This window comes from Anomalospiza imberbis, chromosome 3 (assembly GCF_031753505.1).
Source record: "Anomalospiza imberbis isolate Cuckoo-Finch-1a 21T00152 chromosome 3, ASM3175350v1, whole genome shotgun sequence".
NCBI classification, from domain to species: domain Eukaryota; kingdom Metazoa; phylum Chordata; class Aves; order Passeriformes; family Viduidae; genus Anomalospiza; species Anomalospiza imberbis.
This window is the reverse complement of record NC_089683.1, coordinates 98,515,495-98,531,608: the sequence shown is the minus strand read 5'-3', so window position 1 is coordinate 98,531,608 and position 16,114 is coordinate 98,515,495.

Genomic DNA, 16,114 nt, shown 5'->3' with positions numbered 1-16,114 from the left:
AGGCACTGTGAGGTTCTGATATTTACTGACAAAATAATTACAGGGTGTTGCAATAAAATACCTAGCATGACTAATGAAGACACCTCACTAGAGTACAGATATGCCTGTACTTCCAGAAGAATGCTGATGATGTATCTTGATGTAAACATGACTAACAACCTTGTTAAGTTGACAAGATGGGCTTTAACCAAACAGCTTCGAAAAATACTTGAGAAAAATGGTCAAAGAGTAAGATAAAGATGTGTGTATGCAGAAATTCTCAAATTTTCTTTTCCCAGGACAAAGGAAGTTGTGTTCCAAGGGTTAACAAGGTTGGGACTGCAGAAATTGATAATGGGCTGTTTCCTGCTCTGTTATCTCTATTGACAGCAATACAAGAATGTCCAATCACACCTGTCTGGCTTCTACTGAATAAACCTGTGATTTCTTTGCAATGCTTTTTCAGTGATCCTTCCAGGAGATAAATCAGCTCTAGAAGAGCAACTCAAGTTAAGTGGTTAAAGGAGCCAACACTACTCACTTTGTTAAAGACAACACAAAAACAACAACGGTTTTATTCCCTTGAACAAAGTATAAGCTATTCCATATAAACAAAAACACAGTGGAGTAGAATTCAGAATTTCAAATCCATCTCCCCTTGAAGACCATAATGGTTCCAATCCTAATTGGATTGCATACATAAAAGCATTTCTGTCCCAGAGAAGATGCACAGTGGTCCTAAAATATCATTTGGTTTATCACCACAATAGAATACTTGAGATACAAGGAAGATAATTTCTGTGTCATAAAGCTTGTGATCAACAACAAAAGCTTCAGAAAATAGAAAATAAAAAGCTAAGATAGCCCAGAGGAAACACCTATTTCTATTCTTACTATTTTTATGGTGGTAATTACTACAGCAGATAATAGTTTTTAGAAGGGACTAGTGTAGATCCTGTAACATTCAACCTCCTGCATATTCCATGTCTTACAGAATGTTAAGCACAAAGATGCAAATAGTAGCCAGCACTGAGAGCTGAAATACCTCAAGTAAAACTGACAGGATTCCAGCATCATTGACACCAAATATCCACATCCTGAGGACCTTCAATGGTCATCTGAAATACCCTCTTTTTTCCATCATCACATCACCCCATATCACAGCAGCGCACAGCAGAAAAGTCAGATCCTTATTTTAGAGAATTAATCTGTTGCACTGGTCAGCAAATATTTGTTCCTAGTGTTTACTCGTTCCGATTTAATCACCTTAATTCAGAAGGTTATTGCTGTCAGCCACATTTACAGTGATGGTGAACAAAGAGGAGGAACAAGGCCCCAGTCTGTTATTCCCCGCTCTGCCACTTCCCCTTTAGACAGAGGAGCTGCAGAATAGGGGAACAACCACAAACTAGCAGAAGACCCAGGAGTGGCAGCCAGTGAGAGATGGGATGATTATCATTTTAGAAACAGCTAAAAGACAGGCTTTCACTAGACACTGCTCCAGAACCTGTACTTTATTCTTCAAAGGCTGGTGCCATTTCCTATACTTGCCTTTTCCTTTACAAAATGAAGACCTTAACCAAGCTGGTCTTCAAACCCCCACTTTGATCCATCTACTGGAGTCATATATTGAGTAGTCTCTACTTTTCTATGACTAGAACAAATACTTAGACAAAAAAAAAGACACATTGTAATTTTATATCTACCTTTTACATTTTTAAAAGTGTACAAAGCCATCCTTATAAAAGGAAGACTCTTAGAAAACCACCCTGTCACACACATTACATTTCTCAATTCTATGTGGATAAAAAAGCTAGTTTCACCTTAGAAAAGAAACAATTTCATTACAAAAGCTGGACAACCTGCCCAGACAGCAGGACAAACAGTGGTGACACCAAGGGTGAAATGTTCTAGAGTACTCAGTGCTGAGCTCTTTTCTCACTACACTTAGTGGGAGAGTAGTTAAATAAACATCAAGTGATTTCTGAATAATTCCACCTAGTAATAAACCACCCACTGTTTTCACTGAGACTGGAATCTGGACCCAGAACCTGTACCCTGTTGACTGAAACATAACATGTACATATCTTCACTTTGTTTACAGTTCTCAGGACTGATGCCCCAGAAAAAATTATGCAAAGCCAAAGTAAGATCAATTAAGCAAAAGTAAACATATTAGGCTGTTTTTCCACACTGACCTGAGAGGCACAAAAACAACATAAGCCTGAAGAATAACAAAAGTACTACTAATTTTCCTGGAAGAATGTTTTGTTTTGTTTTCTGGAAGAAGAATCAACTATAAAATAGCTTATTGCACAATGCATAATCCAGTGAATTTTCAAGGGCAGGAGAATTTAGAGAGTTCAAAGCATATTCTCTTATCACAACTCCAATAAGTCTGTAATATCTTATTTGGTTAAAGAGTTCTAGTGAGTACAGACCATCAAGTAATGCTTCAGTCTTCTAAGATATAAATTGAATGGTTCAATAAAAACCAATTTACAATAAAACAACTCATTAAAAATTACACATAGATAAAAGTAAGTACCCACCAGTTTTGGCAGACTGTTGATGACCTCTTTGTTTTTATATTTTCTCATGCTTTGAGTTTCTCAGGTCTCCCAACCTGACCAGTTTCATGTCTGCATTCCTTGTAAGGAAAAAACAATCATCCCTGATCCCTTCCCTACATTGACATCAGGGGAGGTTTGGATGCAGAATAGTGATGTGGTATTCAGGATCAATGAAAGGGAAAAACAATTTTAGAGTTTTCATAGTCAGGGTCTGCTTATTTGTAAAAAGCCTGACTCAGCAGTGACTTCACAAAAAATAGGTCCCTGTTGGGTGAGGAGAGGGAAAGGATCCCAGGGCTGATCATCTGGAGAGGTCAGCAGCAGGACTGGAAGGGAGGTCAAATGACTGGCAGGCAGTGCCTGGGCTCTGCTCCCAGTGAGGGCAGGCAGGGATGGCTAATGGGCCACCAGCAGGTAATTTCTCTTGCTCACACTGCTCTGGTCACTCCAGAGCCTTCAGCAGAACACCAGCACCGGGACAGGGATTACCGGCACCAGGACAGGCTAAGACTTGGTGCAGACCAGTTTAAATGGAGTGAACCTTCTCACAAGCAGACTTGAAAAGAGAGGACCTGCAAAAAACCCAGACATCCACTGCTCATATAAAGGATATTGGTAAGCAAGGACCAACACTCCATGGAGCCTCAGTGACCCCTGTCCCTACCTCAGTCTAGTGGCTGCTCTTTCCAGCTTGACATGGGCTCAAATGTCCAGCCTAGGAGCACCTGCTTTTCTGAGAAGGGCCGGGAGAGAGACATGTAGGTAACATAACCAACAAAAGCTGAAACAACCAGGGGCTAGACAGAGAAATGGCTAAGGAAGACCAGAGACACTTTAAAAAGGAAAATTGATCCAAAAAATTAAATTTCAGAATCAAAAGTGAGCAAAGAAAAATTATTTGATGGGACAAATACAATAGATTCTTTGGGGAAAAGAAAATGTGAAATTATTTCAGATACCAAGTAAAAAGTCTTCTGGCCCTGCCCAGACTGACAAGGCAGAGTAGGATGGTTTCCTGTGAAATACAACTTCTGCACTGCACAGGTCACTTCAAAAGCTGCCCTGACAAGATATAAATAATTAACTTAATCCTCCTTGTGCAAGCTACAGAACAAAAGGTTACAAAATCCATTTATGCAATTGAGACGTGTTACATTGGGACACTCAGAATACACCTCAGCAAGCTGATGGGCCTCTTCTACTTTTTATACATGAAATGGAAAACATGGGAGAAACAGACACAGCATAAGGTAAATTTGATTTAAAATGTGGAACTCCTGCACTGGAAAAAGAAAAACATTTTGTAAGTTAGTCACTGACATTCTGCCACACAGCATTACTAATATTGAACATCAACAAAAATTACAACACAACAATAGTTGTTTACTCTATTTACTCCGTTGTAAAAACTATAAAGGATACAAAATCTGACAACCTAGATAAACTGGGATAAATGAATGATATAACTTTTTTTTTTTACCTTCAATTTATGTTCTGGTAAGATGACAGTTTTCCTGTAAGCTTCCTATTTTAAAAAGTTCTTCACAAATTATTTCAGCAAATTGTTCCTGATGCATTGATAATGCAAACTCCTACAAGTGCTTCCCCAACACAAAAAGTTTCCAAATAATTATGACTGACTAATTAAAACTACAAAGTCATGGAATTGTTTAGGTTGGAAAAGACCTCTAAAATCATCAAGTCCAACTGTTAACCCAGCACTGCCAAGTCCATCACTAAACCATGGCTCCGAGTGCCACATCCACAGATGTTTTAAATACCTCCAGGGATGGTGACTCAACCACCTCCCTGGGTAATCTGCTCCAGGGCTTGACAACCCTTTCCATGAAAGAAATTTGTCCAATCTAAACCTTCCTGGTGCCATTTGAGGCCATTTCCTCCTGTCCTGTGTCAGGAAAAGAGACTGACCCCTGCCTGGCTACAGTGTCTTTTTCAGGTAATCGTAGAGAACAGTAAGGGTTCCCCTGAGCCTCCTTTTCTCCAGGCTAAACACCCCCAGCTCCCTCAGCTGGCTCCTCATCAGGCTTGTGCTCCAGACCCTTCTCCAGCTCCATTGTCCTTCTCTGGAGTCTATCCAGCACCTCAGTGTGTTTCAAATAGAGACAGGCTCAGAACTGAACACAGGACTTGAAGTGTGGCCTCACCAGTGCCAAGTACAGGGGGACAATCACAGCCCTGGTCCTGCTGGCCACACTCTTCCTGATACAGGCCAAGATGTCCTTGGCTTTCTTGGCCACCTGGGCATGCTGCCAGCTCACATTCAGCCACTATCGACCAGCACTCCCAGGTCCTTTTTCACCAGGCAGCTTTCCAGCCACTCTGCCCCCAGCCTGTAGTAATGCCTGGGGTTGTTGTGACCCAAATGCAGGACTGGCATTTCACCTTATTGAATCTATACAGCCAGTCTCAGCCCAGCAATCCAACCTGTCCAGATCCCTTTGCAGAGACTTCCTATCCCCCAGCAGATCAACAGTCCCACCCTGCTTGGTGTCACCTGCAAACTGGGTGAGGGTACACTCAATCCCCTCTTCCAAAGCATTGATAAAGGTATGAGACAAGGCTGGCCCCAGTGGTGAACCCTGGGGAACACCACTTGTGACTGGTCACCAGCTGGATTTAACTCCTTTCACCACCACTCTCTGGGCCCAGCCATCCTGACAGGTTTTTTACCCATCCACAGCCTTTCTCTCATCCGCTAAGAAGAGAGACAACTCATAGACTATGTATGCTATTGAATCATTTGAATATCAACATATAATTGAGAGTATTCATTTCCTTGCCTAGAGAAAGCAAGCTCTTGTCACTCTTGCTTGGTGAGACTTTATAATCCTCTTCACTGATTCCCAATGAAAAATTCAAGAACAAATTTAACACTTTTTTTTAGCCTTTCCATGTTAAGTATGTATGAAGATCACTGCACACATCAGAGCTATTAAACTGTTGATCTGTTTATCCCACATCTCACGCAGTATTTTAAACAATCACCTTCAAGGTACAGAAGTGAGAGTTAGAATTATCTGGTTGCCAAGTTATAGCAATGCATTGGAACTCCCTTTCCTCAAGGAAAAGAAGAACTCACTCCAAGTGACACCTACTTTAACAGGAGAAACCCCATACTTGGAAAAACACAGGCAAACAACATTCTCTGAAAAGATGACAATGCTCTGATGGAGAGGTACCAAGTGACTTATGAAGTTAAAAGAGGTCTGGAGCTCTTTTTCCACTGAGATGTCAGAGGACACTTATTTGATGCCATATTCTGTATTTTAAGCCTTCTCTTAGGTAACATGGCTTTCAGCCTGGGCCAAGCAGTTCCACAAGAGGCAAACTGATTTTACAGCATTCTTGGAGGTGGCGCTACACTGAGTTGAATGCATCCAAGTTCAACAGGAGACTTTCTGTATAACTATGTCCACAGACTAAGCCAAGCAGAGTTACAGTGTTCACACAGTCAGACATCTCATCTATGATTATGACCAGCTATTTTGAGTTTCCCATTTAGCACCACAGAACTTCCAGGTGCAAGAAAGGAAAGGCTGGGATAGATGAATCTTAATATTTCATTTTTTTAATTCCTTCAGCTTTTAGTCTAGCTCCTCCATAATACTTATCTTAAGACCATGACTGCCTTCAGTTGAGCTTTTACTCATAATCCCCTTTGTCTTTGATTCATACAGAACTGTGACTTCAAAAGTTCCTTTGAAGCATGTAAACAGAATAATAATAAATAGGTTTTGGCAGTGACTCCCCTGAAGGAATTTCCTGAATTGACCTGACTATAATATCTATGCCAAAATCTTGCACATCTCCACTGAAAATTCAAATTGATTCAGGACTCCTGCCATGTGTTTCAGACTCTTCAGCCCATGTCTGAGTGCAGAAGCAATGCTAGACTGCAGAATCACACTTCACAGTGGATCACTGCTGCCTCACCTTCTGACCATGCTGCCAACAGAAGGGCGAGTACCTCTCTGATACAGGTTGTTTGTCTGGAAAGGTGATGACATATTTCCCTTCCTTATATTTGTCCCCTGTTCAGTTGCCTACTCCTGCTCTGCAGCTTAATGACTCAAGGCTGGCTTACTGCTCCCTTCATACAGTCTTCCTGACATTGCTTGAATGTCTTTCCCTCATTTAATTTCCTTCTCCTGGGTTGTGCTTCCCAAGGACCATGTTAAACAGAGCAATGTCTTTTATTTGACTTTTTCAAGCTTGTGCTCAATAAGGTGCTGTGGCTTGGTTTTTTTTTTGCTGGTGCATCTCACCATTCACATTTTATCAACAAAAATTTCATTTCCCATTTGATTACTTCTGGACATTCTTAAGGCAGTGTAACAGCAGCCAAAAAAAAAAGTCTGACTGCAGAAGCATCTCTATGATCAGCATGTTTAAACAGCAAGAATTTAGACACCTAAGTACCTGAGAAACCAGATACTTACATTTAATATCTCATTCAGACATCTGATTCTGCTGTTTTCCCACCTGCTCCTATGACACTGAACTCTCCTCAGGAAATGTTTCATGACTGCATTCACTGGAATTAACGTCCATTCTTTTATTGTCCTTCATATCCTCTTCCATGAAGGTTCCTCTTCCATGAAGGAAATCAAACATTTTTTGAAATTAGAAGCATTCCTAACACACACAGAATTTTGGAAGATTCTGTGAACTGTTTTTCCCCTCAGCTGGTGACTTTAGTTTCCTCATTCTAAGTATAACCAGCTTCTTCCATTTGGTGCAAAGCGAACCTGTACCATGTTCTCTATTCAGCATTTCTCCATTGCCTGTACTCTGATTAGTCCATTGTTTTCCTCTTCTGGTTCTTAGTCTTCAGCATCCAGAAAAAAATTTTAAGCCCTCCCTCACATCTGTGCTTTTAACTCCAGTTAAAGTCTTTCTGTTGCCAGTACTTTTTCTCGTAACAAAACAAGTTACAGCCCCCAGACAGCTTTTCTGACTCAACTAAACATTCCTTACCTAGGCTTCTATGTTCAGCTTAAAGGTTTTACCTGAACAACTCCAACATTAATATCTGAGCCCTGTAGTATTTCCTAAGCAGCTTAGGAACCCAGGAAACTGGCCAAGAACATGAGTATGAAGAATCCACAGGTATGTCCCAGGCCCCAATTAGACTTGGTCCACTGAATCAAAGACTGGAGACTGGATTCATTACCCTTCTTGACTTCCTTCAGAGTGAAGGCAGCAGACCTCCATCCTTGGCTATATAGTGTTCCTCTGCACCTCCTATTCCTGTGCTCCTCTGCACCTCCTATTCCTGACCTCAGTGAAGAGGAGACTTGCTTGCAGAAAAGAGCATCATCTGCCTAGTGGGATAGTCAGGGGGTCCTTGGTGTGGATGAGTAGTTTCTCCTTGCAGCTCTGTTCCTGCATTCCTGGACCAAGCCAGCTGGCTTCCTCCAGCCTGAGTGTCCTGCAGGTGGCAACCACATATGGCCACTTTCACAATTCAGTCACCACCTACAGTAGCTGTAGCAACTGGCGTGTTTCACCTTGTGTGACATCCTTTAACAGAAGTACCAGAACTACATTCCCAATAAGCCAGGACCAAAACCAAGGTGGAGAACTCCAGAGACACAGATAGAAGCAGAAATAGCAGTGGAGACAGAGTGCCTTGTTTCCCCCTGGGGAGGTAGGAAACGGAGAGGCTCGTGCTGTCCTCTCTTATCTGAGGAAGAGATATGGTCTCTGCCAAACAATGCTTAACTTCGGTTTCCTTGCTACCTCAGATCGTCTTAGTAGTCCAAAGGAAAAAAGTCTACAGTCTAAAATAGTTTACTATTGTTCTATTTGTTAGAGCAAGCAGTTTGATGACAGCAAGCTTTTCAGGCCTAAAACACCAGCAGACCCTAAATGAGCTTCTTGCTTTTTATACAGATTTAATTTCATGAACTCTATGCCTGAGATCACTACTCTACTAGGCAGATAAGCCCAAAATGAAGCATCCATACCTGTTTTTCCCAGCCTCCATAATTTTTCCATTATGCATACAATTAGAGAGGAGAAATTCAGAGCTAGCTGTGGTTTCTCTAGCCCCAGACAATTTCTTCTAATAAAGCACACCTTTACCAGTTAAATCTTCCCCTTCTGTCCCACAACACAAAATGCTTCAGTTAAACCAGTGGGGTGGGAATCCAAAGGGCACAGGGATCTCTTCTTGATAGAACGCATGGACACGTCCCTTCTTTGTGGCTCTAGCTGGCCGTAAGTTTTTGTGCCACACCTATTTCCCTCTCCTCCAAACAGGGGTCTCATGCTGTTGAGATGTGAGGCAGCACCTCCAGCCCTCTACAACCACCACCACAAGGAATGTGCGTAAGGTCTGTGAATTGCCAGCATGGCCCAAGTCCAGTACTGATGGGGAGATGAGTCTCAATGAACCATGCTGGCTACCAGACTCCTGGAAAGCAGGATGCTGGAGTGTCACCTCAGCATCCACTGGAACAGAGGGAAAGTTGCCACAAACTTTACTGGAGATGCAAGGAGAATTTGGAGACAGCACATTCCTCTTTCAAAGCAAATTATGCAATCCCACAATGACAAAACCTATCTGGGAATTAGACACGGCAGAGGAACTGTAAAGTCAGATGTGGGGTGCTGCACGTCACAGACCAATCCTTCAAAGTGCATACCAGAAACAAAGCAAATAAGATTTCTGCTCTGACTCGCTCATATAATAGGATGCCTCAAATGACTCACTGGTATACTGTCAAATGTGTCATTCTGAAAAGTTTGTAAAAGTATTCAAAATTACCAAGGAACTGCTTATAAATTGTCAAACCAAAAGAGACATCCCATTCGCAGTGTAATCCTTCTGTATCCTCCTAGTGTGGATTTGAAATTAATAGGATATGAACAGTAAACGTCAAGTCACCTTACTGGAACCCAATTTGTGTATCAGGTACAGGCCAAAAGTTATACCTTACAGATGAAAGAGTGCATACAAGAATATTGACATTCTGCCAAAGAAAACATTGCAAAGAAAAATTCTTTGTCAAGAAGAATTGCAGAATTACCAAGAATGAAAAGGCTTCTGTGCATTTATTCATACTGTCACACCCCAGATGTAGCTGACACATCTAAGCCAACTAGTGCAGAGACTCCAAACCGATACCTGTACACAGCTGTTAGAACAAAATCATCACAGAGGAACCATCAGAGCTCTACCAAGGGTAGTTTTGGTCAACTGAACTGCTTCCTGAAAAAAATCCTAGAAGTCCACCTACAGAAACTCTTTTCTTCAAACCACCAATTGCTGCTTTCAGTTGGGTCTTTGTAGGGTATACATCCCCAAGAGAATTATGAAGTTAGCCTTACGTATCCTGTATCTTTCCAATTAGGCTTCCAAAGTCAATTATTAAAGTTATAATTAAAATAAAAAATTTAAAGTTTTTAAAATTCAGTGTGCATATTAATTATTTGAGAGAAAATAGCAGAATTCCTTTAAGTCTACTTTACCCAAAGTTAAAGGTTGATTTGATTGGCTCTATGCTTTACAAACATTAATGAATACATTAATTCATTTTTTGCTCATCACTAAAGATGGGCCTCATTTTTGTGTGTAGTAACTTCATGTTTCTATGTTTCAAAGAGCTAAAATAATCTATGAACAGTAAGAAGCATTGGCACAATACCCTGTAATAGGGCTACATGGAGTTTTACACACAGAAGCAGCTGAGACACTAAAAGACATGCTTAGATCATTTAGTGAATCAGAAGTAGCACAGGAAAAAAGACAATAAATCCACAAACCCATTCCTATAATGTTTTGGCCCAGGCCCTTTTTAAGTGACTAAACCATCCAACTAATTCTACTGTTTCAAAATATTTCTTCCAAATAATTTGCTGGAATTGATATTACAGCTTTTTTACCCAGTAATGATGGGCTTTATCTTGATTTTAATTTACTCTGGACTCTTACAAAAAAAAAAAAATCCAGGTTCCTTCTTAAATTATTAGAAAACAGTAAATGCAATACTTCAGATGCAAAATTAAGAATGTTCCCTCCTGCTTTTGGGGAACAGTGGGCAGGGAAGGATAGTTTTCCACCAGAAAATTCAGCTGATCCAGCAACAGACCACAGGAGAAATCACTGATTATATCTTGAGCTTTTTGCTTACTCTTTGCCTGCAAATTACTCCTCTTTCTCAATAACTACCATGTCTAGGTGTTACCCAAGATCATCTAGTATTTTTGGTTATGGCTCTACCTTCCCACACATCAGTATGGTCACTTGCTCTGGCATTTCTGGAGCAGAACAAAGCTGTTACCTTTAGAGCCCTCCTCAAGGATCACCCGGCATGCACAAACACAGGGAAAAGCAAGTCCCCAATCTCATCATACCCCACACGTGCTTGAGACACAACGAATACCCTCCCAAAATAAACACTGCCATCCAGGAAGAACTGTTCTGCACAAACACGTCCAGCCGATGTATCAGTTCAAACACTCCTATCACATGTGCTTACACTCCTTTTGAAAGTTTAATTTTGGGCTATTAAAAGTCCAGTCAATCAAAAACTGCAAGAGCTTGGTGTCCTTTACAAAGGAGTGAGCAGTTATGCAGATTGCTCCAGGGACTACCAATTGCACAAGCTTTGTAGGGTATTATTTGTAATTTTATCTTGCCAAATTAGTTGCATAATAGTGGCGCTGATTAAATTTCTCCTACAGTTTGATGGGCCAGTGCTAACTTGCCTCTGGTTCAAAGACAAAACATAGAACAAAGTGAAAACTAAAGCATTTGTAAAAATCAGTATCTTATACTTAATTAAGCTGCTAATGTTTCACTTTAAATTTTGGTATTTTACTCATTTGTCTAAGATAACTAGAGCCCTTACCTAAAGTCAAACCTGCTCTACTGCAGTTAATGTTTACCATTCATTTTTCCAGTCTTTGGCAATTTTACCCCTTAAACTTTCTTTTAAACAGGAAACATGTCCAACCCAAAGTGATCTTCATTGATTCACACCAATTTTAAGAATCTGAAAAGATTTGCTGCTGCTGGAAAGAGATGCGTGCCTATTCTTATTACTCCTTCTAGATTTATACCAGTGAAGGACTTCTCCTGTTTCTTCAGTTTAGTGCTGATAAAAAACAGCAAGATTACGCAATTAGCAAGATACTTGCTAAGATTTTGAATTTTAATACTTAGAAGTTCTACATAAAGCTTTGGGTTCTAGGTTGGACAAATAATAAAACCTTGGTCTTTGTGGTTAGGCTCAAAATTTATCTTCCCCCTGGCAATAACAAGTTTGACACCCTTAAGTTGGCTTATCCTGGTAATATGCAATCAATAACACACTCGTGTTCATTCTGGACTGAGTACCATGAGAATTTGTGCCTGAAGTGCAGCCTACAGATGACAATTCCCTAGTTATAACAAAGGCAATTACTAGTGGCATCAAGCCAGTAATGATCATTTTACAGGTAATGGTGTCAATTCTATATCCACCTCAGATAATGAAATATCCTACAAAGGTGTGTTTACTCATTTGGTGAGACCACAGTAAACAGAAGCAATTTAAACTAGTTCTTTTTTCACCACTTCCATTAATAATGTCAGAAGATGTCCATTATTGTGAGACCTTTTTAGATTACAAATCCATCAATAAATAATCAATGCTACACTTTAATAAGTCACACAGAATCACTCATTACTACCTGACCAGCTTCCTCTTGTTCTTCACCACAACAGCAGCAAATTAGTCCCGTGGCCTCCAGCTGAGTGACACCTCAAAGCCCAACTCTCTGTGAGAAAGGCATTTTTACAGATGTGTGTATGCTCTCCCTTCACAATCACAGAGCAGCAGACACAGTCTGATTTAAGTAACCTGCTGTCTTGAGACAAGTATGTGAAGAATTACCATGACCTTGCTCCAGCCTTGTGTAGCAAACAGCTAGATGATCTATCAGCTGCAGCTTGCAACACCTTTCCAGCCTCTTCCCCACTTTGGGTGAATGGCACAACCTGAACAGAACCCATGCACTTTGGAACATTCACCAAGGATTTCATTGTTCCCACAACTGGCATAGGGATTATTCATGACAGGCACACCCATGTCACTAATCCTCTTTGTAAAAGGCAGAAATAGAAAATGTTGAAATTAGAGCTTTTTGAGAGTGGTCCCAAAAGCCAAGACTTTGTTCAAATGCAGTGAGGGCCTACAAAGCACATTCTGATGAAAGAGCAGCGTCACAGTTGCCCTACCTTAAGCCTTCAGGACAGAGCTTGCTAGGAAAAGCATTATCACCTAGTTTAGTGTTCCTTACAACACTTAATTTAGACATGTCTAGGGACATATGCATATGCTCTCCTTTTCTGGAAAGCATTATATGTGTTCCTCACATCAATGATAAAGAAAAGGGATAAAGCACACTGAAATGTGCTTTATGCCCTTCAAAAGAAAATGAAACTGATATTGAGTATCTTCCTACTTCACATAGTCTTGGATTGTTTCATGACGGAAGTGTATTCCGTCACGCAAAGTTCTAAAAACTTTCTAGTCACACCTTCTTGCAAGTTCAAGTGTCACACCTAAAATTTCCTAGACACCCTGATCTATTTTTGAAACAGGCACTCCCTGCAAAATTGGTTCTCATATACTTCTAAAGTGAGCATCATTCATCCGATGGAAGCTGTGACGAGTAGCAAGTGCGTGTATTTACCCTGGCTGAATTCTCTCTTGGGCCTGTTTCTTAATTTAATCTCCTGTCTCAAAAAGACAATTTGACTACTTTTCAAAAGCTATTTATACAATTTTTTTGTTCTACTCTTTGCTTCTAGTTTCATTAACTTAGCAACACTAAAACATGTGCAAGCGCATCTTTATCATTGCCACATTACAGATTTCCTTCACTAAGGTACTTAGCTCCTGCAGCCTTTCTGGAAGTGTCAGGGAAGGACATTCCTGCAATCTGTCACCCATCTGTGCTGAAGATGCAGGTTGTGCTCTCTGCAAAGGCACCTATTTACAGTACCCTGGGATTTCCTTCCCAAACACAAGTTCTCCTAAATTCCAAGTTACTTGTCCCAGGAAATTCAGCTAAACCCAAGGCAAGGGCATCTCTCTGATGCTCATCTATGGGATGCAGAGAACATCTGGCTCATATTATTCACTGCAGAGACAGTGCTAATGCTTTTCAGCCAGTGGAAATCAGCAGATCACATCCATGAAAAACTTTCCTGACAAAAACTGCTTCATGCAGTTGTACAAGAGGCCTGGTTTCCACCACACATGTTGCTGCATTGGTAGAGCCAAGGGATAGTGTGCCCAGTTTCAGACTACACCAGAAAAACAAGATCATATCTTGGATTTATTCTACACTGATCACAACTCTTTCAGATTCTCTTGCTAGATATCCTAAAGAATGCATATGTAGAAGGTACAGACTACACTACCCACTCACCCTAAAATGTTTGCTTTCCAACTTGTTGAGGCAGCATTTTGCCCCTTATATCCAAGATCTAAGGAATGTCCCGTAGTTCTTGGATACTCTGCAGCTTCAGGCACTTCTTCCCCCTTCAGTTTAAGAAGCTCAGGCAAGCCAAACCACAGAATTGCTAAAAAAGTTGTGAGCTTAAGGCCTTTTTTGAGGGAGGAACCTGTGGTTTTGTTTGTTCTGGTTTTTAATTAAACCGACGAAGAAAGATCATGCCTCCTATTTCCCAACAGTAGTTCAACCCACTCACTACTTCTCCAGGCAGGTAAGTGCAGCTGCATCTCTAACTGTGATCTGTTATCTGATCAGATAATATGCAAAAACTCCTGCAGTGAAGGAACAGGTATACATGACATGCAGCTCCTCAGACATGCCAGCATTTTTAGAAGACAATTAGTAATAGCAGCCAGACACTTTGACCTAGCAGGATGTAGAACTAGAATTAAACTGAGCAGCTTGCCAAAAGACTTTCTAATTAATTTCCTCCAGGACTAGTCTATCAGTGGGATGTAGTTTGAAGCAATTATGTGCAAGAGATTTTTATAACTTCATAGTTGCATTTCCTAAACACATATGGAACCTTGGGGATGAGTTTGCACTGTGTTACTTACATCAGCCTATCATAAAGGCATATCTGCAATAACTGCATTTCTGTAGGCAGATGGAGTATGACATTAATATTGAAGTCACTAACTGATTTGAATGAGCTTTGCAGAAAGTTATACCAGAAGTTATACCTGGGCAATATTTCAGGCAGCTTTATCTCAGGTGAACTTGGCAAGCAAAGGTTAAAAAAAGTTAATCTCGTACTACAAAGGAGCACAGCTATCAGGGCTCCTCTGTACTCACTAAGCAATCTGCTGCATTTCAATAATGCTAATTGCCCCAGACACTCTTCTATTCCCACAGAAATAAAGAAAAACTTCACTAATGATCTTTGGAGGTTGCAGGCTGGGGCTTTCACTTTTCTTGGAAGCTTTGTGATTCAGACAATACAACTGCAGTTACTCTCATTCTCAAAGGGAAACTAATAGACTTTCTTACTCTAGCTCCTAAAGGAGACTCCTAGTTGCTAACTGACCTTTGATAGCAGTGAAAAGCACGTGATGAATAAGAGAGAGAAATTTACACCATAGGCATCTTAATTCAGTGAAACCAGGAGTGCCTCTTAAAAGCAGCAAATATTAAGCATTAGCAAATTTCTCCTACTTCAGTATTTATGTGATCTGTTCTTTCAAATTTCCTGTACTCACCAGTAGCTACCAGGGTTGCCCAACAAGCAGGAAGGGACCAGCAGTTCTGACCAAACCCAGGCTGCCAAACTTCAGGCAGGTACTCCAAGCATCCAGGGCCAAGGGTGACCAGCTACAGAGGAAGAGGCTTTGCTCCTGCTTACAGGGGGTTAAGGCACAGGTGCAGCAGCCCAGGACTGTTTGCTGAGGCCAAGCCAGAGGAGTTACAGAGCACATCAGTCTTCCCTCATCTGTCTTAAGATCCCTTTGTGTAGACTCAAGCACTTGAACCTCATTTATGGTAAGGTCAGACCAAGCAGGCTGCCAGCAAGACAGAGTCCCCAGGACCTGCACCCTGCACACAGGGAGGGGATGCACCACCTCAAACTGCTCTGCTCTGAAAAGGCAAATAAAGGCAGGGACACAGTCAGGACATGATGCACCTGCTTCTTTACAATGGGGCTGCACCATCAGGAGAGTACACAGATCCTTCTGACAGGGCCAGCTCCTCAGCGCTAGCAGGAGCCTGTCACAGCATATGTCACACTTGAGACAGCCACAATACACAGAGTACCACCATACAGTATCAGAAAGCTTCAACCCATACAGAGTAACACCATACCACATCAGCAGGCTGCAAATGCCTGCCCATACAGAGTAACATCCTATCACAGCTGCAGGAATATGTCCTTCTTGTTCTTTAGCCCAACCTTTTATACCTCATGGTTCATGCATTGCACCTGTGTGCCCTCTGTTCCCTTTGGTGGTTGGTCAGTGCACCTGGGCACTCCATGGCTCATTGCCTTCAATGCTGGACACCTGTTTCTCACAGCTGTACCCACTGGGGAT